The 26,351-nt window shown below is 48.3% G+C and overlaps 1 non-coding gene across 3 annotated transcripts in view; it reads left to right on the forward strand.

Annotated features, from left to right (window-relative positions):
- The window catches only part of LOC101397740 (uncharacterized), a 39,328-nt gene that overhangs the window by 10,485 nt on the left and 2,492 nt on the right, over positions 1 to 26,351 (forward strand). For 2 of the 3 annotated variants that reach the window (XR_015555127.1, XR_015555128.1), the window contains exons 2-4: positions 6,634 to 6,842; positions 14,996 to 15,137; positions 15,331 to 15,515. This is a non-coding gene — a transcript (uncharacterized LOC101397740). The remainder of the gene's footprint in view (positions 1 to 6,633; positions 6,843 to 14,995; positions 15,138 to 15,330; positions 15,516 to 26,351) is intronic. The other variant, XR_015555126.1, reaches the window with a different exon arrangement.

The following is a 26,351-nucleotide window of genomic DNA, read 5'->3' on the forward strand; positions in this document are numbered from 1 at the left end:
TGAATTTGGAAGACGCTTGGAAATGAGGACACTATCTCGTAGATTAACGGTGTAGGGCATTCTGGCAAGTGTTTGATCTTCCTCATGGTGTTAATCACATCTGACTTCCATTGTGAAACTACTGATTTTCAGGTAGATTATCCTGCCATGGCAGCATCATTTAATAATGGATGCTTGCATGACAGCATTACAGGATTTAAAGTCATAGTAATAGTAAATGTTAAAATAACAGTATAGTACTCGTCAAAGTTGTTCACAGAAGTTCTGACACATGTACACACCATTGTGACTCCAGTTATCCTCCCTCTATCTCTGCATTATCAAATTCTCCCTCTGGGCTGGCTTTTTGGCATGTAAACATGTGCTAGTGTATCCTGTCTTTAAAAAGACACAAAGAGGGGCTAACCCAGTGGCATAGTGGTTAAGTTTATGCCTCCGCTTCTGGCGGCCCGGGGTTCGCAGGTTCGGACCCCGAGTGTGGACCTATGCACCACTTATCAAGCCGCGCTGTGGCAGGCGTCCCACATAAAGTAGAGGAAGATGGGCATGGCTGTTAGCCCAGCGCCAATCTTCCTCAGCAAAAAAGAAGAGGATTGGCAGCAGGTGTTAGCTCAGGGCTAATCTTCCTCACACGCGCGCGCACACACACACACACACACACACACAAAAACATACAAAGATCACACCCGTCAGAATGGCCATAATTAACAAGACAGGAAACAACACGTGTTGGAGAGGATGTGGAAAGAAGGGAACTCTCATACACTGCTGGTAGGAGTGCAAACTGGTGCAGCCACTATGGAAAACAGTATGGAGATTCCTCAAAAAATCAAGGATAGAACTACCATATGATCCAGCTATTCCACTGCTGGGTATTTATCCAAAGAACTTGAAAACACCAATGCATAAAGATACATGCACCCCTGTGTTCATTGCAGCGTTATTCACAATAGCCAAGATTTGGAAGCAACCTAAGTGCCCATCAAGGGACAAATGGATAAAGAAGATGTGGTATATATACACAATGGAATACTACTCAGCCATAAGAAACGATGAAATCCAGCCATTTGTGACAACATGGATGGACATTGACGGTATGCAAAGTGAAATAAGTCAGAGGGAGAAGGTCAAATACTGTATGATTTCCTTCATTAAGTAGTAGATAATAACAACAATAAACAAACACATAGAGACAGAGATTGGATTGGTGGTTACCAGAGGGGAAGGGGGGAGGGAGGAGGGCGAAAGGGATAATTCAGCACAAGTGTGTCCTGATGGGTTGTAATTAGTATTTGGGTGGTGAACATGATGTAATCTATGCAGAAATAGAAGTATAATGATGTACACCTGAAATTTATACAATGTTATAAACCAATGTTACTGCAATAAACAAAAAATTAAAAATAAATAAATTTAAAAAAATAAAAACACACAAAGAAACAACAATAACAAAAAACTTCCCTTGACTCACCTTGCCTTGATCTATACCTGGCATTTGTTTTAATCAACTATGGTAAGATGAGAGACATGAAGAAAATTTTGAAAAAAGAGTTTATTACTTACAGTTCACATGGAGATGTGCAGGGCCACATGGGGAAGCACCTGAGTCCGTCAGGAGGCAGGAGTGAGGGGAAGCATGGCCCGAAGCTTTAATTGTGATTTTTGCAGGAAGGAATGGATGAGGCAGAGTAGGCAAGTTTAAGCAAGTTTAAATAATTTCTGCAGGCTCTGGGCTGTGGGGGTGGTTTTAGTTGTCTGGTACCTGGCCCTGGGGTGATTTAGAGCAGGGGGAGTATTGGCTGGTGCTGAGAGTTAGAGAAAGGATGAGGTTGGGGGTATCGGCTTTGGATTTGAGTTTGCATATGAAAGTCACGCTCTCAGGCAAGCTGTTTGCTATATCTGGAATTAGCTAGCCCTGAGGGGTCAAAGCAACATAAAATACAGAAAATAAAAAACATGATTAATACATACCCTTTCTTTCGTTTTTTCTTTGCAGTGAAAGATTTGCCCTGAACTAACATCTGTTGCCAGTCTTCCTCTTTTTTTTTTTTTTCTTCCCCAGAGCCCCAGTACATGGTTGTATATCCTAGTTGTAAGTTCTAGTTCTTCTATGTGAGCTGCCACCACGGCTTGGTAACTGACAGACAGGTGGTGTGGTTCCATGACTAGGAAGCAAACCCCCGCCGCCGAAGCAGTGAGCACCAAACTTTAACCAGTAGGCTGTCAGAGCTGGCTCTACACACCCTTTCTTTTAGCAGCTGCTACATATCGTTAGTCCCCTTTATGATCAGATCTCGAAGAGTTTGTGGTTGCTGCTTCTAATTCCTCTCTACCTCCACCTATTCTTTCCAAACCTCTTCCCTGTTCTCCCTTTTCTCCTCCCCTCTCCACCCTCCCACTGCTGAGTCACCAGTGACCTCCATGATGCTAAATCCAAGATCTCTTCTGGGTCCTTCTTCTGCTTCGCCCCTCAGAAGTGGTTCTCACAGATTACTCTTCTCTCCTTGAAACTGTTTTTCTTGGTTCCTCATCACTGACAGTTTGGTCCCAGTCTCCACTGCAGGCTCTTCTCTGCTTGACCTCTGCAACTCCATGTGCCTGGACCCCTCTCTATCTACATTCTCCTATGGTGATTTCCTCAAGTCTTGTGGCTTTAAGTGCCATCTCTATGCCCAGGACTCCCCATCTTGGTATTACTTATCTTCAGCCTTGAGTCCATGTCCATGTGCCCAGCTACCTACCTGATACCTCCTCTTGGGTAGCTCATAGGTACTCAAGTGTAACCTGATCAAAGCAGAACTCTCCTTTCCAGACCCTCCTACCCCAAACCTTCTGTCCTCCAGTCTCCCTTATTGCAGTTAATGATGTCTCCATCCATCCAGTTGCTCAGGCCTAAAACTAGTAACTGTCCTTGAATATCCTCTTTCCCCAAAACCCCACATCATTTTATCAGGAGGTCCTATTAATTCCATCCCCCAAGTCAAAGATCTGTCTACTTTTAATTTTTTTTCCCCCCAAAGCCCCAGTAGATAGTTGTGTGTCATAGCTGCACTTCCTTCTAGTTGCTGTATGTGGGACGCGGCCTCAGCACGGCTGGAGAAGCGGTGCGTCGGTGCGTGCCCGGGATCCGAACCCGGGCCACCAGCAGCGGAGCGCACACTTAACCACTAAGCCACGGGGCCGGCCCAGATCTGTCTACTTTTTATGTCTACTACCATAACTGTACACTAAGCCAGCAGCATTTGTGGACTATTTCAGTGTGTAGTAACCTCCACACTGGTGTTCTTGGTTCCACCCTTGCCTTCTAGTCCAGTCTCCACGGAGCAGCCACAGTTATCTTTTTAAAATGCAGTTCACTTAAGGATAGGCAAATCCATCAATGGAATAGAATTGAAAGTGCAGAAATAAACCCGTACATCTGTGGCCAGTTGATTTTCTACAAGAGTGCCAATACGATTCGATGGGGAAAGAATAGTCTCTTCAACAAATGTGCTGGGAAAACTGGATCTCCACATGCAAAAGAATGAAGTTGGACCGTTACCTAACACCATATACAAAAATTAGCTCAGATGGATCTAATGCTTGTCAGAGCTAAATCTATAAAACTATTAGAAGAGAACATAGGCATAAATCTTCGTAACCTTGAATTAAGCAACAGTTTCTTAGATATGACACCTAAAGCACAAGCAACAAAATAGATAAATTTGATTTCATCAAAATGATAAACTTTTGTGCTTCAAAGGACAATATCAAGAAAGTAAAAAGATGACTCAGAATGGGAGAAAAGATTTGCAGATCATATATCTGATAAAGGTCTAGAATCCAGAATGTATAAAGAATGTATAAAGAAAAGAACTTTACAACTCATAATAAAAAGACAGCCCCATTAAAAAATGAGCAAAAGGGCTGGCCCGGTGGCTTAGCGGTTAAGTGTGCACACTCCGCTACTGGCGGCCCGGGGTTCGGATCCCCAGTGCGCACCAACGCACTGCTTCTCCGGCCATGCTGAGGCCGCATCCCACATACAGCAACTAGAAGGATGTGCAACTATGACATACAACTATCTACTGAGGCTTTGGGGAAGAAAAAAAAGGAGGAGGATTGGCAATAGATGTTAGCTCAGAGCCAGTCTTCCTCAGCAAAAAGAGGAGAATTGGCACGGATGTTAGCTCAGGGCTGATCTTCCTCACACACACACAAAAAAGTAATGAAGCACTGACACACAACTTGAATGAACCATGAAACATGCTATGTGAAAGAAGTCAGTCACAAAAGGCCACATTCTGTATGATTCCTTTTGTATGAAATGTCCAGAAGAGACAAATCTGTAGAGACAGAAAGATTAGTGGTTGCTGGGTGGGAGGAGGGGAGAATGTGGAGTGATTACTCATGGGGACAGGATTTCTTCTGGGGATGATGAAAGTGTTCTGGAATTTAGGTAGTGGTGAAGGTTGCCACTGAATTGTATGTACACTTTTAAGGGTGAGTTTTATCATATGTGAATTACATCGCAAAAAATCAACACTAATAAAAATGTAATTCATGTCATATGATAACCACTCTGTAAAATCCTTCATTGCTTCCTGTATTAGTTTTCTGTTGTCACTGTGACAAATGACTGCAGAAGTAGTGGCTTAAAAAACACAAATTTATTATCTTCCATTTCTGTAGGTTACAAATCCAACATGGGTCTCACAGGGCTAAAATCAAGGTGTCGGCAGGGCTTTCCTTCTGGAGGCTCTGGGGGGTAGTCGTTTCCTTGCTGTTTCCAGTTTGTGGAGGCTGCCTGCATTCTTTGACTCATAGTCCCTTCTTCCATCTTCAAAGCCAACAACATAGCATCTCTAATCCTGTGTCATCACATCTCTTTCAATGATCATAGGTGGGAGAGTTTGTCCGCTTTTAAAGATGTGTGTGATTAGATTGGATTCATCTGGATAATCCGGATTAATCTCCCAATCTCAAGGTCCCTTAACCTGAATCACATCTGCAGAGTTCTTTTCCCCTTGTAAGGTAATGTATTCATGGTTCCGAGGATTAGCACGTGGACTTCTTTGGGGACCATTCTGCCCACCACGGTTCCAGTCACAAGCAAACGAAAGCCAGAGTCGTTCCCCTGACTTGCAAGGCTCTTTCAGCCAGCCCCACTTGCCTCTCTAACTTCACTGCATGGCTTTCTCTCTCACCCCTTACCCTACAGCATCCTGGTCTCCTAAAAAGCCAAGTGTGTTCTCACTCAGGGCCTTTGCACTGGCTGTTTCCTCTGTTTAAATTATTACTCTCTTCAGCCCTTTTCTTGCCTGCCTTTTTTTTTTGCTTGAGGAAGACTGGCTCTGAGCTAACATCTGTGGCAGTCTTCCTCTATTTTGTATGTGGGACGCCACCACAGCATGGCTTGATGAGTGGTGCAGGTCTGCACTTGGGATCCAAACCCATTGAACCCCGAGCCACCGAAGCAGATACTGCTGAACTTAACCACTACACCACTGGGCTGGCCCCTTGCCTGACTTCTTGTCATTCCGATCTCAGCTTTTTTTTTTTTTTTTTTTAATTTTTTGTTTATTGCAGTAACATTGGTTTATAACGTTGTATAAATTTCAGGTGTACATCATTGTACTTCTATTTCTGCATAGATTACATCATGTTCACCACCCAAATACTAATTACAACTCATCACCACACACATGTGCCTCATTATCCCTTTCGCCCTCCTCCCTCCTCCCTTACCCTCTGGTAACCACCAATCTTGGTCTCTATGTGTTTGTTTGTTGTTGTTATTATCTACTGCTTAGTGAGGGAGATCATACGGTATTTGACCTTCTCCCTCTGACTTATTTCACTTTGCATTATACCCTCAATGTCCATCCATGTTGTCACAAATGGCTGGATTTCATTGTTTCTTATGGCTGAGTAGTATTCCATTGTGTATATATACCACATCTTCTTTATCCATTCGTCCCTTGATGGGCACTTAGGTTGCTTCTAAGTCTTGGCTATTGTGAATAACGCTGCAAGATCTCAGCTTTGATGTCATCTCAGAGACATGCAAACTACAGTAAGTCTTATAGCCATCACTCTAGTAAAGTCGCCATAAAGTACCTGCCACGGCTGATAGTTTTGTCAGTGTCTGTGTTTGGTGTCTCTCACCTTCTCCATCTTATCTGCCACATGGGTAGGAACCTTGTCTGTCTGTCTCTGTGATGCTAAAATGGTGTGTGGCACGTAGTAGCTGCTCAGTGAACACCTGCTAAGTTAATGTTGCACGACACTGGGATAGGATGGCTGGGGTTTCTGCTTATGCTCCAAAGTGTGCTGCTCTAGGGCAATAGTGCGAGCACAGCTTGCACGGCATTGGACCTAGAAATTTCATAGTTCTTGATGAGTTATTTGCATTATTTAAATTTGCATTATTTGCGTGGTTTAAAATTCTACATATAAAGGGAAATGTTTTGAATATTTGTATATTGCTGTATTTGAATCATGCACAGTTTGAATTCATATGAAATGCTATTGTACTGTACCTTCATTAGGGATTTTCAACAGAATTGGCAGACTCAATATGGAGGACCTTTACCCTGCTGGACAGTATGACTCTTCTCTTTCTCACATGCTCCTCTGTCGCCTTTCTTTCAGAAAGCATGCTCTGAATTACCATCAGATGAAGCCTACTCTCTTCAGTGTGCTCTGTGAAATCAAGGAAAAGACAAGTAGGCCATTGAGAAGACACTTCCTGTGTGGATCCAGGACCTCAACAACCACATGCTTCTGGTCCTGGCTTGGCCCTAATGTGCATCATGGGCCGTCTTGCCCATCGCATCTTTCTCTGGCTGCGGATGGTTCAGGTGGTTCATTTCTGCCTTGTCAGTGCCCTGCTTTTTGGTGCATCACATGCTTTTATTTTGCAATGAGTAACAAGCAGCTGCATTATCTTAAGTAAGACCTAAGAGACGCTGTGGCATTCAGTTGTTTTGGAAGAGGAAAAGATGATAGAAAAGTAGAATAATAACAATTTTGTTTTGTTTGTTTGAAGCATCCAAAGTCACCCCCATGAAGGGCTTCTGCCATTGCAAATCTTTTTGTTTTAAAAAAAATCTTTTTATTTTGAATTAATTTTAGATTTGCAGAAAATCTGAAAAAATTGTACAGAGAGTTCTGCTGTATCTTCCTCCCAGCTTCCTCTAAGGTCAGCCCCTTCAGAACCACAGTGCAATGATCAAAACCAGGAAATGAACCTCAGTACCGTGCTCTTTCACTGCACGGCAGACATTATTCAGATTTCCCCCGTTTTTCCCCTAATGTTCTCATTCTGATCCAGACACCCACATTGCATTTAGTCCTCGTGTCTCCTTGGTCTCCTCCAATCTGTGACAGTTCCTTAGTCTTGTAGCTTGAGTGGTCTACATTTGTCCTCATAGGTTTGTTTTTGCGTGTTTAACTTTTTATTTTAAAACAATCACAGATTTACAAAAATGTTCCAAGAAGAGTGCAAATAAGTTTTCTTCCTGAACTATTTGCAAGTAACTTGCTACCATGATGCCCCATGACCCCTGCATGCTTGAGCATGTGTTCAGTGAACAAGGACATTCTCCTGCTTACCTACAGGGTAACCCTTACAGTCAGGAAAGGAACATTGATATGCCATTCCCATGGAATCCTCAGACCTTGTTCAAGCTCTGCCAGTTGTCCCCATAATGTCCTTTATAGAAAAGGACGCAGGTCAGAATCTCGTGTTGCATTTAGTTATCAGGTCTCTTTGGTCTTTTTCCATCTGTGACAAGCCCCCATCTTTCCTTGACTTTCATGACCTTGACCATCTGGAAGATCAAAGGCAGGCCCCTCCATATGGGTTTATCTGATGTTTCTTTAAGATTAGATTTCTGCTGTGCATCCTCAAAATGAAATGATGCCCTGTTCTCATGCAGAGGCTGGTCAATGGTGCCCAAATTCAGTCTGTCCCCTACTGGTAATGTTAACTTTGATCACACAAGTGAGATGGTGTCTGCCAGACTTCTCCTTTTTAAAGTTGCTCCTTTTCCCTTCCTAATAAGTGTTCTGTAGGGAGGTACTCTGAGACCATGTAAATAACTCCATCCCTCATTAAATTTTTCATTTATTCCTTTATGTATTTTGTATCAGTATAGATTCATGGAATCCTATTTTATCATGGTCAGTTACTATCATCATTCATTTTGATGCTCAGACTGTCCCAGATATAGCTAGGGGGAGCCCCTTCGAGCTGGCTTCATGTCCCTCTGACATGTCTCTGTCATCCTTTGAGCTTTCCCTTACTTGCTGCCATAACACATTCCAGGCTCCTATTCTCTCTCTGCCCCAGCCGGAAGCAGCTGTTTCTCTAGGAGCCCAGGCTTCATTTAGAGTAGATCTTGGCCTTCATTGTGCTCAGTGCTACTGAGGTGTTACTGTTGTGGTCACTCTCAGGGGACATAGCTAAGGAATATTTGTGGGTGATACATATGTGTGTAATATACACACATTCACCTCTATTTTTTCTATATCTGTATATATTGAAAACCATGAGTTCATTCCAATATCTTTAATTCTAGTTCAACACCACAGAGCTCATTCTGTTTTTCTCTCTTCCTGGATTTGTATCTCCTTTCTCTGACAGTAAGAACCCTGCTCCCATTATCCTCAGTACTTTTACTTGTTTAATTAGTTGTTCCCTCCCTTCTCAGGTATACCCAATCCTCCTCCCCCACGTGGACTCTTCACCCCCTCGGCCCCTGACCCCTATCCCCCACCAGCCCACTGCTGTGGACAGCTCCCACGTGGTGCCTTCCCCACCTTTCTTGGACTCCAACACCCAGAGCCAGGTCACCCTCCTCCACAGATGCCCCCTCGCCCTGCTGGGCTGTAACGTCCCACACTGAGCCCCTCCTCAGGTGCCTCTCACAGGTGTTTGAATGTCTGATGGCCTGTCTTTCTAGTCCTTATTTAAATTATGAGGAGCAGATATTATGGCTTCCAGTAAATGGAAGCACAAAGGTTGGGGTTTTTTTGGGTTTAAATAAGTTTGCCCTCCCAGCACTCCCATAAGAATTCTGTATGAACTGGATAAGCAACGTTCCTGCAACTGAATGAGCAACAAAACCCGTGTCCTGTAGACTGAAGAAACTACCCGCAGGGGACGCGCCCATCCCCTGGAGACATCAGCTGGCTACAGTCACATGCTCCTTAGTACTGTTGAATTGTGTGATGTTGATCACCCTAATAAAAATCAGCCAATGTGGGTGCCTTTCGCTGAGGTGTGCTGTCCCCCACCCACCTGCAGGAAAAAAACAGCCCTTTGGGGCTCCCCACTACCCGCAGCAGTTGGTTCTGTCATCATAGCTCCTTGGATGTGTGAGCCCCTTGGTTTTTATTGACAACAACTTAGCTATGCAAAATACGAAATTAGTAGTAATAAAAAGCGATTTTTAAAAGTAATTTAATCCAGTGTCGTCTCAGGAAGCTATAGTTCTTCTTTTTTTTGTTTTGGTGAGGAAGATCAGCCCTGAGCTAACATCTGTGCCCATCTTCCTCTATTTTGTATGTGGGACTCTGCCACAGCATGGCCTGATAAGCAGTGTGTAGGTCCGTGCCCAGGATCCGAATCTGCGAACCCCAGGCTGCCAAAGCGGACTGTGGGAACTTGACCACTACACCACTGCACCAGCCCAGGAAGCTATAGTTTTTGATGACCTTTTTCCTATCAGTGCAATACTGGAACTGAACAGGAAACTTGGGAGCTGTGGATGCACAATCTGAGCACATTTCCTTTTTTGCTCCGTCGGATTCTGTATGTATATATATGACTACCTGTCCCTCAGCTTCAAACTCAGCAGTTTCAGGAGAAAAAGAAAGGATTGATACCTGCTACCACCAAGACAGGCTGAAGTGTCCATTTTAGCCCACCCAGTTGCCCTGTCCCATCCTCCCAGGCTGCAAGGGCCATGCTCGGGGCTTCTGACTCACCCCAGGCTGAGTCCCAAGGAGGCTGTGGGGCTCACAGTGCAAGTCACACACGTCAGATCTGGGCATTGCTTTGGAAAATCATCCTTCCTTTCCACCTGCTGGCTCACACATCAGCGTGCAGGGTATGGGATGCGTTTTGAGCTCGGAGGCGCAGGGATGGCCCCATGGGGAAAGACTATACGTCTACTTCTTGATTTAACTCACATTTCTCACATTTCCCTTCTGGCTAAAGTCTTTGGCAGGTCATTAGGGTAAAGACCAAACCTGCGCAGAGCATTTGACAGCCGCCCGGTGGGCACTGATGGAGTTTCCTGCTTCCCTGCATCAACGTCCCAACCTTCCAGTGGCCTCAGGGCAGACGCTTACTCTGTTTTACAGAAAAGCAGAGTGAAGTTCCAGGGAGAGAGAGTTGCACCCCAGTAAGCGACAGCCATGCTGCGCCCTGTCCTGGCTCAGGGAGGGAACCCTCCCTGTGCCTCAGAGTCGGCATGCACCCCTTCCCCCACACCCCACCCCAGATGCTGTCTGTGCATCCACTGCTCTCACTGCATCCGTGGTGGCTCCTGTCCTCTGCTGTCTGTCTCCTCCAGCGAGGGCAGGGTCTAGGATGTGCTGTGTTCTAGGACTGTCCTGGTACCTGGCATGCAGTGCACATCCCTTACATTTTTGTTGAGTGAAGAACTGTTTCTGGTAACTGATACCTATTAAGTGAAATCGTTTTCATCCTATTCACTTTAGGAGGTTCAGGAAGACTGAATTAGACATTCAGTCTAGGCCTGACTTAGAACACAAAGCTTATCATTCATATCATCCTGAAAAGAAAGCCATTCTCCATGTAAATCCAGTGTTGGCAGATGTTCTTGGAAGCACTACCTCATGAGTTCCAGGATTAGTTGCCTTCCAGTGCTTCCTCCGGCCTGTGGGAGGGACGCGGGTATATCTTCCGGGTCGGTGTGCAGGTGCTCCACCTGTGTTCTCTGCAGTGTCTGGGTAGTCCTGCCTGTGGCAGTCTCTGAAGGCCAAGGACACCCTAGGATTGCACTTCCCTCCAAAATCCTTCCCTTAAAACAGCCGTCCTCGGTGTCTAGAGGAGGTGTCCTGAGGAGTACAAAATAAACCCTTTTTTGGAAAGCTTTGAATTTACCTGGGGGGACCAAATACATACTGGCCCCATCCCTTTCCTGAAACTGTTGGGGCTGGGTGCATTACAGGATTCAGAATTAGTTGGATTTTAGGTATGTTCTGTTGATGAAGACTGAGGCAGAGCCTGCATTCAAATGATGACTTTTAGCACCAAAGCAGAAACATTCTTACACACTGGTATGCATCAGGCTTTGCCTCCAAATGAACTGGAGTGCCAACTTGTGTAAAGATCTTTGGATCTTGGATTGCAGGTGGGCGGGCGGTTTGGACCCAGTATGCATAGGAAGCCCCTTGAAGAGCCACCCTGTGTTGGGGCAGTTCACACAGAGGGGCCTGCTTTGTCTTCTCACTATGACTGTCCCCTGTGCTGGTCTCAAGTGCACATCTGTACCTCAGTTTGGTTCCGGGTTCGCTGTGTCTCTGAGGAACGAGAAGTCCTGGCTCCGCCAGCCTTGCTCTCAGGCCAAGCAGCCCTCACTGTGCCACAGGAGCACAGATGGCTGCCTTTCAGAGGAGTGGATGTAAATAATTCATAACATCAGGGAACATCTATTATTTACTGAACACTTCACTGGGCTGGCTAGGAGCTGTCAGGCTAAAAGTAATCCAGTAGGGTTTTTTTACCTTTGTTTCCCTTCCTCATCAGCTAGTTAGGTCTGTTGCAGTTGCAAAATCATAAACTGTAGGCCCAGCCTTGTGGTTGGGTCTGTCCCAACAATTACCCTTTGGGCCAGTGTGTGACGACTTCTGGAACTCGGATCCCTTTTCTGATTGGCTGTACCCAGGGCTGAGTCCCATGTACAACATTTCCTTACAGCTGTGCTGGGAGTAGATGTCCTAGGGCTGGGGAGTTATTTCCCAGGTTGCCTGGAGCCTCCTTTTCTGGCCCCCAGTCTCAGGGTGACTGGTAAATCGAGCCTCCAATTCTTTTTTTTTTTTTTTTTTGTGAGGAAGATCAGCCCTGAGCTAACATCCATGCTAATCCTCCTCTTTTTGCTGAGGAAGACTGGCTCTGAGCTAACATCTATTGCCAATCCTCCTCCTTTTTTTTTTTTCTCCCCAAAGCCCCAGTAGATAGTTGTATGTCATAGTTGCACATCCTTCTAGTTGCTGTATGTGGGATGCGGCCTCAGCATGGCTGGAGAAGCGGTGTGTCAGTGCACGCCCGGGATCCGAACCCGGGCTGCCAGTAGCGGAGCACGCGCACTTAACCGCTAAGCCACAGGTCTGGCCCTCGAGCCTCCAATTCTAATCGCTCCTGTACAGCTATAGACCAGAGCTGTGGTCCCTGCCATGCAGCAGCTGCTCACCACGGGGGCTATTTACATTTGCGTTAATTAAAATTAAATATAATTAAAGCCACATTTCAAGTGCTCAGTAAACACATGTGGCTGGTGGCTCCCGTATTAGACAGCATAGGTCTAGAACATTGAGAAAGTTCTGTTGGACAGACAGGTGGATTATTTTATACAAACATACAAATCAAGGATTATGAAAAAAACCCAATGTCCATGATGACTAGAGAAACAAAATGTGGTCCATCTAGATAATGGAATGTTATTCAGCCATAAAAAAGAATGAAGCTCTGATATATGCTACAACATGACTGAACCTTGAAAACTTTATGCTGAGTGAAAAAAGCCAGACACAGAAAGCCTCATGTTGTATGATTCCATTTATATGAAATGTCCAGAATAGGCAGAAAGAGATTAGTGGCTGCCAAGGGCTGGGAGTGAGGGAATGGAGAGTGACTGCTAACAGGGACAAGGTCTCTTTTTAGGGTGGTGAAAATGTTAGGTAGTGGTGATGGTTACACAACATTGTGAATATAGTGAAAACCACTGAATTATACTTTAAATAGGTGAATTCTATGTCACATGAATTATACCTCAATCGGGCTGTTATAAAAACAGCTCAAGCAGGCCAGCCCTGGGCATGGTGGTTAAGTTTGGCATGTTCCACTTTGGCGGCCCAGGTTCACAGGTTCAGATCCCCGGCGCCGTCCTACACCACTCATCAGCCATGCTGTGGTGGCGACCCACATACAAAATAGAGGAAGACTGGCACAGATGTTAGCTCAGGGCTAATCTTCCTCAGCAAAAATAAATAAATAATAAAAATAAAATAAAAAATAAAAACAGTTCAAGGACCACAGGGTTTGGGGCAGAACCCCATCTCTAATAAAGAGTGAGCCTGTGGCTGACGGCCCCAGCACACACACGGATTCTTGTGAAGCAGCACTCTCTTACAGCATCTCTTCCCTTGTTCAGCTTTCTTCTTAGTGCCTGACCATCGACTGAAATTATCTTGTGCTTTTGTTTCTGGCTTGTTTTCTGATTCTCTCCCCGGAACGCCAGCCCAAAAAAGCGCAGGCATGCCCACAGTGCGTCCCAGCTCACAGCAGATATCAATCAACTTGGTGGTGGCATGGGAGTGAATAATCTTTCTTGACAGAAAATGCTCTTTTGTCCTGTCACCTAGAACCTGCTTAACATCAGTTCCTGGGACAGTTCCTATTAGGGTAGTTGGGGCATTGGCCAGCCAAAAAATCTGATTCCCAGCCTGGGAATGGGTAGGACATGGTTGACGTGTGTTGCTGAGCTGGTCACCTCCCTGTGCAGTGGGACTCAGCAAAATAAAGGTCACAGCTTGGGTGACGGTGGCCCAGTTTCTGAAGCTTCTAGGCCTTTCCCCATGGCTCCCATTAGGTATTGTTCAGTTGAAATCAGAGTATTTCTTTGGATGAGAAAAAAAATTGTTTAATGTAGACAGAAACCATCCATAAGTGCTGTTTTTCTTAGCTCTTGCTCTTAAATGTCCTCAAAGCCCACAAGAGAGTGTGGACTAATTTTCTAGACGTTTTACCTGGCCAAGTTTTATATCACAGCATTTTGCTGTCTTTTCCTTTTGGCCCATTGCCACGTGCAAGGAAAACAAACTGCACATCATTTTTACTGTGCATCTGCAGTTCATATAGTAGTTTATTACAGAATTGCAGAGTTTTAATTAACAAATGCATAAGTATATTGAAATGAAAATTAATTTGCATATTTGGTTGAGGCTTCAACACTTAGGCTGTGATGTATTTTAATTACGGATTAATTAGAGGGGCCGGACCCATGGCGTAGCAGTTAAGTGCGCGCGCTCCGCTGCTGGCGGCCCAGGTTCGGATCCCAGGCGCGCACCAATGCACCGCTTGTCAGGCTGTGCTGTGGCAGCGTCCCATATAAAGTGGAAGAAGATGGGCATGGATGTTAGCCCGGGGCCCATCTTCCTCAGCAAAAAAAGAGGAGGATTGGCATGGATGTTAGCTCAGGGCTGATCTTCTTCACACACAAAAAAGGATTAATTAGAAATGATGGGAATTTGTATAGTGTGATACTCCTCCAGTTTGATGAATATCTAGTGTGTGTGGCATCCGTGATTTCGGAAACTGATGAGCGTTTGTTAAACGAATATTCTTTGTAAAGTCCTATGGGACTGAGAAAGTTCAGTGACTTAAAACAAGGCTTCATCTGGAATGATGCTTGAATGAGCTGACCTAGAGTACATTACTTCAAAGGTAAATGTAGGCAGTTCTCAACACTAACAGGCTGTCTTCCCAAAGTCTCCTCATTTAGAGTTAAGAACTCAGGGCTGGTTATCTCCAGGAAACAAGAATATGAAACGGCCCTTGATAGTGTGGGGGACAGCCGCTTAGAATGCCATTTTTCAGCACTGATCCCACCTGGGGCCAGTTTGGGCCTGCGTAGAGGGTGAGGAGGGAGTTGTTGGTGACATAGTGACTCTCTGGGTGACTTCAGCAACACAGGGACACCCTATAGTCTGCAGGTGGATCACGTCTCCCATCCTTACCTTGCCCTTCCGTCCCTCCCAGGCTCCTGGTCTCATCGTCTTGACCGGCACCTGAGGACAGAGCCGAGAAGGGGCCTCACCCGTGTCTGACTTGAAGCAGTGCCTCTAAAGGTCCCCAGTAAGTCTGAGGGTGCTGTGTGGTTTGGAGAGACGCCGTTATCACGGTAAGGAGGGGTCTTTCTATTCCTGGTATGCTAAGGGTTTTTATCACTAATGGGTATTGTTTTAATAGATTTTTTTCTTTTTGCATCTTTTGATTTATAGTTTCTCTCCTTTAGGTTACTGCGATGATTTACGTTGATAGATTTTCATGGACATTCATTTACATAGATTTTCATTTATATTGATGCTTTACAGTGACAGACTTTGGAAGCACCTGTGTTTGGAGATAAATCCTCGTGGTTATGATTCATGTATTTATGCACATACACGAACAGAGATGCTGCTGATGTTGGTTTGCTGGTCACTTATTTAAATGGCTTAAATGAATGAGGCTGGGCTGTGATTTCCTCATGGAGCTCCTGTCCTGAGTTCTCCATATGGTGAGTGGGTGGCTTTTCCTGGGTCTCTCCTCCAAAGCAGTTTGTAGAAGAAAGAGGCTCTCTCTTCCTTGAGGGCCGGGGTTGTGCCATTCCATAAAATGGCCTGGTGGCCTTCAAGGAGCTGTTTCTTAGCACGGGTTCCTATTTCTGGAGCATAATTCTGCAAGGCCAAGCACATTCTGGGAACTGGGGTACTGGCAGTGAACAAGACAGTGATGGTCCCAGGAGAGCAGGGTGGTTCCACCCAGTGATAACAGAGATAGACGTGCACTTTCAGGGCCATGGGATGCAGGGGGTGAGTGTGGAGGGCACCCCTACGCCCCCAAGCCGTGGTCTGATGGGGTTTTTCACAGCAGCAGGCACTCCTGTGTACCAAGATGCGTCTGTGTGGGGAGCAGCCTGCCCCACACTTCCCTGGTGATCTCATTGAATCCTCACGCGTGCGATTCCCAACTTAAAGGAATTAAGGCTCAGAAACTGCCCATTTCCAGTAATAACTGGCACTGAATGAGTTGGGATCAAACCAGTTTACTTGACAGGGACCAAGCCTCTAATCTGCCTCCCCCGCCAGCTCTGGGAGCCGTCTGGGGTGTGGGGCTGTTGTGCATAGTTTGCAGGCTCCCCAGGTGAGTCAAGTTTATTGGGAGACCTCTGGCCTATCGATGAAATGACCCTGATAGGAAAAGATTCCTGGGCCCCACACGCACGCTCCATTGGCATCCATCCCTAGGGAGGAAATAAAATGACAGAATCAGAAAGAGCTTCCCAATAGGTGGAGCTTTTTTTTCTTAAGCAGTTGGGGTCCAGGTACAAAAGGTTATTTACCACCTGTGCCCCTTTTCGTGTCCTCCATTAACATAGGCATCGTGTAGGGAGGAAACACCCTCACACAAGATGACAGTGCTTGCTGGGATTGGCTCCTTGGCAGAATTCCTTGTCGGATTACCTTATTACCTTGCTTGTTTGACTACAAGGGAAACTAAGATGGTAGAAGCTGAGCGCAAGTTCGTGAATGAGGACGGGAAACGTTACTCAGCACAGGCCTCGGTGACCACGCTAGGTCCACCCCTGCAGCCCTGTTCCTACCAAGATAGTGCAGCAGGAGACCTGGTTCCCCAGGGGCAGCAGCAACCACTTGTCAACCCCAAAGCCCCGGCTTATGCCCAGCACTTAGTCAGTGCTGAGCAAGTGATCAAAGAAGCATTGAAAAGTTTCTGGAAGCAAGGAGTCCCCAAGCTTTTCTTCCTAATGATTGTTCTCACCCTCGAAGGCAAAGACACTGGTGCTGTTGCTTTTAGACTGACTCTGTGGATGGGCCTGCCGTAGATGGATGTGGGGGCTGGTGTGACTAGAACAAGTGGCAAATGTGGGTGCCCAGCACACACTTGCAACTCGGGCTCAAAACCCTAACCCTGAGGTCCAAACGCTGGGCTCGGACTTTGTGTCATCAGAGGCACCTCAGAAAGCTGTTTGGTCACCTCTCACTTGACTTCAGTGCCTCTTTCTGTGTTCTGTTTCTGTTCTCTCCTCTTTGTGCTCCAGGTTCTCACAGCTTAATCCATCTCAGGTGGTAGGTGATGGAGGCTCCCCACTCCACCCCACCACTGTGTGGGTGAGGGGGGGCCGGCTTCCAAGTCCCAAGCCTTGGCAGGCACTGGGCCATGCCTGTCCTGTGTCATCCCATCCCATTGGGTGCTCACAGCAGCTCCATTCACAGCCAGGGCTGTGGCCAGTGGGGTGACACATTTATAGCCACAGAGTCAGAAAGTAGCTGATCCAAGGGGCCAGTCGGGGCATCAGACGTCTCTGGCACTCAACCAATGGGTTAGACTTCCTCCTTTGTATGCAATAGGGGTCCTGGAGACGGCTCCACCCAGCCTCTCACCCGGCATGGGAGGAGGCTGGAGCACAGTCCTGCTGCCAAGCAAGAGCACTCCTGAATGGGCAAGGGGACAGACTGCAGTGGCAGGGAGTCAGGGTGAAGGAGGCTTCCCCACAAATGGCCATGTCTTTGTTCCATTAGGGGAGAAAAATCAAAATGACTTGGGGTCGTGTTCCTGTCTTAGTCTGCATGGGGTGGCTTAAATAATAGAAATTTATTTTCTCACAGTTCTGGAGGCTGGAAGTCCAAGATCATGGTGCCAGCTGATTCAGTTCCTAGTGAGGGCTCTCCTGGTTTACAGATGGCCACTTCACGTGGTGGGGGTCGGGGAGAGAGCAAGAGAGCTCTCATCCTCTTAGAAGGCCACAGTCGTAAAGGTTAGGGCCCCACCCTTATGACCTCATTTAACCTTAATTACTTCCTCACAGGCCCTGTCTCCACAAGTCACATTGGGAGTTAGGGCTTCAACAAGTGAATTTGGTGGGGAGGGAACAATTCAGTCCATAGCAGTTCCATATTGTTTCTTACAAAAAACATGTGTTGAAATTCACGATTTTATTTTACTTCATTGTTTGGTTTACTGGGGTTTTATCACCCTCAGTAAGTTGGGAAACAGAAGGAAATCTGGCAGTTTTGGGGAGGTGCCTTTGTTTTAGTTCCCACCTCCTCTTTTGAGCACCTCCAACAGATGGTATTCCTGCGCTGAGCTCCTGGTCCCCACAGCCGCCTGCCCACCAGTCGAGGGCCCTAGGGGAGCTGAGGAGCATACTTGAGATGCTCTGGAACTGTCAGCCAGAAATGAGCTTGTTGTAATTGATGGTAATGAGTATCTAATGAGCATAATTAGGCCAGGACAGTGCACTGGGAAGACAGATGCGTGGTGCTAAGAGAGGCGCAGGGCTGCGCATGAGCAGCAGGTGACGAGGGCAGACGGCACTTTGCAAGCGGGTAAAGTGAAGCCCAACACGTGCTCGCCTCAGCCACGTCCACAGCAGTGACTAGTGGTGGTGACCAAGGCATGGGGTCACTTCTGTTTTTTAGATTTTGCTTTTACTCACACACATGTATTGCAAAAGTATACGACCTTAAAGAAATAAAGCTTGTAGCACATGAATGTCCGTCCTAATAGCACTTCAATACAGATGCACGGTTAACACCACAGGGCCTGAGATGTGACGGGCATGTTGTCTCCTTATTAATGGACCTCTGGGTGGTTTCGGTTTTCATAGTATGGTGTGGTCGTGTGCATCCTGTAAATACAGCATCCACAGATGTCAGTGTTCCTGTAGTACAAATGCTCAGAATAGGAATTTGGAGATCAGAGGAGATGCACTTTTTCCCTGTTAATCAGCATTTCAAAACTCTTGGACCAATGCATACTCCATGAAGAGAAGTGAGAAAAGGCTCCGGTGTTTTCTTTGTAATTTGAGAGTTTTCATTTGAGAACAGTAAGTTCCATGTTTTTTTTGGTGTATTTTTAAAAATTTCCAATACCTGGTGTAGTGCCCACCTTGTGATGAGCTCTCAGATGTTTGCTGTTGGATAATTAAAAGACTGAAAGAAAGACTGCCCCGTGCCCCACAGCAGCCCAGAGCCACACATGTGTGCACACAGATACACTCACGTGAGCCCACGTCCCTGCGTGCACACATGCATGGACACATGTGGACACACACACACTCCTTCACTAAGCAGCCTGTTTCCACCTTGACCACTCCTTTCCCTAGTTCAATGGAAGCTGTAATGGAAAGTGTGGAGGTGGCTTCTCCACCCCCAGGTGTCAGGGCATGCTGGGGCCCTGTGGGGAAGGACTGGGTCCTGTGTGTCCCTCTTGGCCCACTCCTGATCCTCAGCCTAGACCATGGGCACTCCAGGAGGAGCTGCTGAATAAACCTGAGACAAGAACAAAGTGTCTACTGTGCCATCAGAGGGCTTTGCACAGCCCAGCAGAGGGAGAGTTCATGAGGGTGGCTTCGGAAGGATGTCAGGAAAGGCCATGAGTGCCACCTGTCAGATTCTAGGTTTTCCCTGTGGGTGCAAGGGAGTTGTTGAAGTCTTTGAACAAGAGACTGGTGTGATAAACACAGTGTTGGGAGGTAGTCGGCTTGTCGGTGTGCACAATAGATCAGAGGGGAGAGGGTTTTCCTCCACGGATCACGGAGGGCAAGAGGGGGGTCGGTGCAGCAGGGGCCCAGGAATGGCATTAAGGGAGCGGACAGATGGCAGGTTGATTGTGGAGGTAGAATCAACAGAGGGACTAGGGGAGGAGGACCCCCATTATCTACTCTGGGCTAGGAGAGGTCAGGACCAGTTAGGGACCTTTACAAGGGGTAGGCAGTGCAGTCAACCCTAGAGTGGACCTAGCGGCTGTAGCTAGGTAGCGGCTGTCCAGAGTGCCCAGCTGCTGTAGCTTCTGCCCGGAGTCTGTAAGGACCAGGGGTGCACGGTCCACAACCACCGTCCTTACTGAGCTCAGGCTGTCCTGGCTCATGGGAACTACAGTTGACATTTGGTGCTTCTTGAAGATCAAATAAGATTGTTAGAAAATTGGGTCTCTGAACTGGAAGGCTAGCAGGTAACTGATAAAAGGGGCACTTTTCCTTCAGTTCTTTCAGAAAGAGCCTCGTTGAAATCCAGTGGGGCTGAGTAGATGGTGAGGGTCCCTGAATGAGGAAAATTCTTACAAGGATATCTTTTGAGCTCCTTCAGTTTTCACTAGTGAGTTTTTGACAGAAAAGGTTAATCTCTTATGTAGGGAACAAGAAAGAGACAAGTGATTAATGAAATATCCATATGAAATGATTAAACTGAATTTTTCTTTGAGCACTTAAATCAGTTAAGTAGCTGATAGTATTAAGAGAGCCTATTTCCAGGGCCAGCCCCGTGGCATAGTGGTTAAGTTCGGCACATTCTTCTTCGACAGCCCAGGTTCATAGGTTCGGATCCCAGGCACAGACCTATACCACTCGTCAGCCACACTGTGGTGGCGACCCACGTATAAAGTAGAGGAAGACTGGCATAGGTGTTAGCTCAGGGCTAATCTTCCTCAGCAAGAAAAAAAAAAAGAGCCTATTTCCAAGAAAACACTTTAAACTTTGTTTTTCCAGAAAGTCGGAACTAGATGGACATCATCCCCTTCTTCCCTGTCCCCTGCCTCCATCCCCTCAGGACCTCGCCCCCCGACCCAGTCTTTCACCTGTTTCTTTCTCTGTAGCCGTGGACATTTCTTCTATCTCTGAAGAAGCAAACAAAACACAGGTCTCGCAAGAGCACCCTCCTCAGACCTGAACCTTGCTCTGTAGCCCCTGCAGCAGCCTCTCCCTCCCTGTGTTCCTGGCTTCCACACTCCTCTGGAACTTTCTAGTCAGGTTCTACCCTGCCATACCCTGTGGCTGCTTTTGCAGAGGTTAACAGCGTTCTCCTAATGACTAAGTCCACATTTTCACTCCCCTGTGACTACTTCTGGTTTTTCCTTGACCTACCTGATCATTCTTTCCATCTCCTTCTTTGCCTGTCCCTTAAATGTTGGTTTTCCAGCATTCAGGGGGTGTGGCCTTCTTCTCATAGGTATAGCGCTAGGTACAGGTGGATAGGTACAGGTTTCCCAAACACACGCCACGCGCAGATGACGCGTGAATACCTGTCTCCCACCCGAACTGGTCAGCTCAGCCCGACTCCCAGTAAGCAGCTGCCTCGCAGCTACCTGGACATCTGTGCTCAGCTGGGTCAGGGACCAGGCTGATGCTGCCTTTGCACCTCCCACTGGCTGCTCCGCACGCTGTGCTTAAGAGAAGGCAGCGCCATCTAGGGCGAATGTGAGTATCGCCCTTGCCTCTTCCTTTCTCTCACGTCCATGGTCATGGACCCTGGGGACTCTCCCTCTGGCCACCTTGTAGCTGACATGCGTCCACCCAGATGGTGGCAGCTCCCCTCACTGCCTTCCCAACCCATCCAGCCCTTGAGCAGGTCACTCTCTCAGCCCAGCTGGGATGGCTTTTCCAAGGTGCAGGGCCAATTGTCTGCTTAAAATCTCTCAATGGTTAGTTTATCTTTTCTGGTACTTTCTGAATCAGACTTTTCCTCTCCAACTTTATAGCAACAACCCTTCCCCAATACACACATACAGCAGACACAAAGAGACGCAACAGACACACACCAGCACAGTCCTGCGCCAATGCCAGGCTGCCACTCCCGTTCCTGTCCACGGCTGTGCCGGTGTGAGCATCTGGAATGGGCCCTCCTCTCCCTTCCGGAGATGTGATTCAGGGCTTCAGACTTCTCCAGCACCAGGTGCCGCCCCAACCCTGTCCTGTTTGAGCCCCTAACATGCACCCAGCTGTGGGCTATGAGTTCTGCCTGCACGGCCACACTGAGCTGTGGCCTGTCTGTCCCTCCTGAACAGCGGCACCTGGCCCAATGTCCCAGTGGGTAACTCAGTGTGTGTTACCAGATAAAAGGAAGTCTTCCTTTCCCCCTAAGGTACTGTGAAGGATGTTCAGACATGACACCGGTGCTAATGTTCTGTTGTAGGTGTTTGTGCTCAGACAGCAGTCACTGACTGAGTCCCATCTCTCTTATCCAGTGTTAAGCATTTGTGGCGTTCAGGAGGAGGGTCCCCCCAACACTAAGCTCATGAGACTGGATAACCTGCTGCTGGTCGAGGGCATGTCCAGGCCAGAGAAGTGAGGAACAGGAGGACCAGAGGCAGCGTCCAGCACAGCAACACCAGGTGGCTGTCCAAATTACAAAGCCTTGAGCACTCTGACTACAGGGCCAAGCTGTCCCAGATCTGACAGATTTACCACTCTGAGCTAGAGAAATATAAACAAGTGATCTTTCTGCATGGAAGAGTTGCTGTCAAGTGAATGCACATTTGTCAAAGCAAACCATGGACTGCTAACTGCCTTTCTTTTGCGGCACAGATCAGGGAGTACATGCATTTGGTCTCACAGGAAAGGTGGCTAATTTGCTTGGAAGCCCTTTGCATTCACTTCTCAGTAGCCAGCCTGTGTGGGAGCTGCGGGGTGTAGCAGGTGGCTGGTCCTATGTGGAGCCCTGAGCAAGCGTGCTGGGTAGTCACAGGCTGGCATGTGTGTGTCTGCACCTCAGGCCTGCTATGAGTTCACCACACATCACCAACCTTCTCTGGGAGCAGAGCAGGATGATGCCTGTCTCGCCCAAGGAAATCAAGCACATGGTCAGTGTCATCCACAGCAAGTTCAATGCCATCCAGAGGCAGCTGAAGCAGAGCACCTGTGAGGCCGTGATGACCCTGCGCTCGTGGTTTCTCCTGACGTGCCAGGTCAGATCCTACCTGCTGCCCATGACTCCAGGGTCAGCTCTTAGAAAGAACCAAATCAGTGCTGACTTGGGTTTAAGTTCTAGGAGCCTCCAAGCTTGTCCAGGGGTTCTGGCTGCAGCTGCAAGTGTAGCCCTTACACAGCCTCCTGGAAGGCAATTGAAGTGTTGACTGATGGTTTTATAACCTCTAGAAAATCATAGATGGGGATGAGGGGACATTACTAGAGTGCCAGTGTGTTGATGCTGGCAGAGGCTGTCTGTCTTTGCAAGCGAAAATGGTGGAATCTCGGCAAGCAGGCCACGCAAGTGCTAAATGAGTATTTTTATTCCCATTTGAACAACCCTTACCCCAGCAAAGAAACCAAAGAAGAGCTGGCTAGGAAAGGTGGCATCATGCGTCTCCCAGGAGACAATCCTTTCCTGCCATGCCTCTCTGAACCTGGAAGGGGAAAAAGGTTAAGTCCAGTGAGGAGGACATGCAGAGAAGTTCATTAAATGTGTGGAGCACACGATGGAGTGTGAGGTCCCTGAGGCGATGAGTGTGAAGTGTGGTGAGGTCCCTGAAGCGATGGGTGTGGAGCGTGAGGTCCCTAAGGTGATGAGGGTAGAACGTGAGGTCCCTGAGGCAAGGGGTGTGGAGCGTGAGGTCCCTGAGGAGATGGGTGTGGGGTGTGAGGTCCCTGAGGCAATGGGTGTGGGGTGTGAGGTCCCTGAGGAGATGGATGTGGCATGTGGTGAGGTCCCTGAGGAGATGGGTGTGGAGTGTGAGGTCCCTGAGGTGATAGGTGTGGAATATGAGGTCCCTGAGGTGATGGGGGTGGAGTGTGAGGTCCCCAAGGCGATGGGTGTGAAGTGTGGTGAGGTCCCTGAGGAGATGGGTGTGGAGTGTGGTGAGGTCCCTGAGGAGATGGGCATGAGGTGTGAAGTCCCTAGGTGATGCGAATAAAGCGTAGTATGTGGTGCATTGTCGTTGTTACTATTTAATATCATTCCTGTATCAGAGAGATATGCTTTGTTGCATCAGCGAGGTTGAGGTATAAGCTTAGGAGAAGTCAAAGAACTTGGAGCAGAATCAGGACTTAAAATGACAAACTAGTGGGTCCAACCTGGTGGCGTAGCAGTTGGGTTCGCACACTCTGCTTCAGGGGCCCGAGGTTCGCAGGTTTGGATCCCGGGCATGCACTGACGCACCGCTTGTCAGGCCATACTGTGGCAGTGTCCCATATAAAGTGGAGGAAGATGGGCACGGATGTTAGCCCAGGGCCAATCTTCCTCAGCAAACAAAGAGGAGGATTGGCATGGATGTTAGCTCAGGGCTGATCTTCCTCACAAAAAAAAAAAAGACTAGCTCTTGTGCTAACGTACCAATTCACTCATACTGGGGTTGGCTGGGGTGCACGCAGACTTGAGTGTTTCTCACATAGTCCGTGTGTGTGACTGGGGGTACGAGACAGGCAGCATCTGGCTCCGGATAGGGAATGTTGATGCAGATTGGAGATGACCTTGGGAGATCCTGCTGGTCTGTTCTCAGTGGAATTGGGGGCGAGGGAGGAGGAGCTAAGGCGAGACCCCAAGAAGCATTTCAGGAGGTTTTAAAGTGGGATTGGTAAATCCAGGTGGCCCACAGGCTCAAGGCGGGACCCGGCCACACCCATGAGGCAGCGTGAGTGTACTGAAGGGGTCTGGGTGCGGCACCCCTGCCTCTAGCAACCAGGAGGATTGGCGCTGATGCTGGCACGTACTGGCTCACTGAAGGTCACCCCCCACCAAAGGCAGCTTGTGGCAGCCTCCCTGTGCAGTCGGAGGGGCTGAGTGTCCAGCCCAGTCAGGCTGCCTCCAGAGCCTATGCCCTTAGCCCCACCCTCTGTCCCAGCCCACGCCAAGTCCAGCTGTGACTTCATGACGGCACTCAGGAGCCCCTCACGGCCATGCAGGCAGCAAAACCTTACAGCTGTCTCAGTCACATCTGACTTCACTTCCTGGCTCTCGCTTTTCCTAGAGAGGAATCCGGAATCTAGTCTGTTGCCTGTCCCTGCAGTGAGTGGACACACTCTGAGCGTGTCACAGACATGCCTGTTTTCCTTCCAGCTCCTTCCCCATTCCAGGTTCCAGCAGCACCTGGTTCTTAGGTAGCATAGTTGCTCCCTCTCCTGTAAGACATGCCAGCTCCAGGGTGTCCTCAACCCACTGCAGACATTTCCCTGGGTCCACAGTTCAATCAGTGCCACCTTCTCAGTTCTGGCCTCTCACCCAGCCCCAGGATTGTGAGTTGTCACTGAAAGATGTTTCTCCCAGGCAGTGGGAGCACGGGCACTTCAGGGAGCCCTCTGTCTGTGCCAGTAAAATCATTACTGGGTCAGATTTTCTAGAGACTTCTGTCTCTATATGTCCACAGGCCTCCAACTGATTCGGCAACAAAAAAATCTGGTATAAAAAGAACAAGAGGAAGTTTCAAGAAGAGACTTCCATTTACACTGCTAAAACGGCAGTGGACCCCACCAAAGTCGGGGGCGCAGGGAGCCAGGCAGCTGCCCATCGATGCCCAGCTCCAGTGACTGAGGCCGCCCAGCCCAGGGACAGTCATTCACACATGGCCAGGCCCCCTGAGCTGCGTCTGGGGATGAGGCAAGAGGATGGCACAGCCCCTTCCGACTGGTCACCACACATAGCTCTTTATTTAAATGTGCAATTTCTGTTCTCATTGGCCATGATCCTGATCAAGCCAACAGATTCCTGCAGCCTGTGCTGGTGCTAGGGGGACGGGAACGTGGATGCCAATGTGAAAGGCCGTGTGCAGTGTGGTCCCCCAAACCCCAGCTGGTGTCGCCACCCACATCGGGCTGCAGGTGGGGCAGGGGGCCGTGGGAGAGCCAGACGCCTGTGGGAGCCCCATTCACTACCCCTTCCCAGCTGACGGGCTGGTAGATCCCACCTGAGGAGTTGCTGTGACTTTCAGGGCTGGAACACTCGTCCTGAGCCCTCCCACCCCTTCCAGGTTCCTCTGGTCCCTTCCTACTGACCAGCACTAGGGACGTGCTTATCACCCTGCAGATATTGGCCTCTCTCCGGCCTGCCCCTGGGGGAGACGCCCTGCAGTCCCAGGTGAGTCTCGGGGCTCAATCCCAAGGACACCCTCGGGGTCCCTGACTCGGTGTCAGGGCACACATGCAGTTATCGGGTCCTCGGAATGGGCCATCTTCTCGGCCACCTCTCAGCCTCTGCAAGTCTCCCTCAGAGGTCCTGGCAACAAGGAGGGGCCCATTGTGCACTCGGTCCATCGTGGTGATGACTGCAGGTTGGCAGAGCCGCCTCAGGGCACAGCTCTGTGGGGCCCACTCTGCAAAGACCTGTGCCCTTCACTCCCCCTCCCAGGACCTGATAACTCAGCAGCTGCTGAGTGGTGGGCCCGAGGCGAGGGCTTTGGCTGTTGGGAAGGAGCCCTCCCTCCAGGGGGTGCCTGTGTACCCAAGGGGGTGGGTGGGGGCAGGCAGACGAGGCCCTGACCGTTGGAGCCCTGCTGGGCTCAGACCCTCCACCATGTCCATGCTGCAGCCTTGCCAGCCCATCGGCCCCCTCGGCCAGTGCCCACCTGGGCCAGAGTGAAGATCCACTTTGATGACTGGGAAGAAAATGAGCCAAGGATGGCAGGCACC

Source organism: Ceratotherium simum, chromosome 18, assembly GCF_057802395.1.
Source record: "Ceratotherium simum simum isolate JZ-2026a chromosome 18, ASM5780239v1, whole genome shotgun sequence".
Classification (NCBI taxonomy): domain Eukaryota; kingdom Metazoa; phylum Chordata; class Mammalia; order Perissodactyla; family Rhinocerotidae; genus Ceratotherium; species Ceratotherium simum.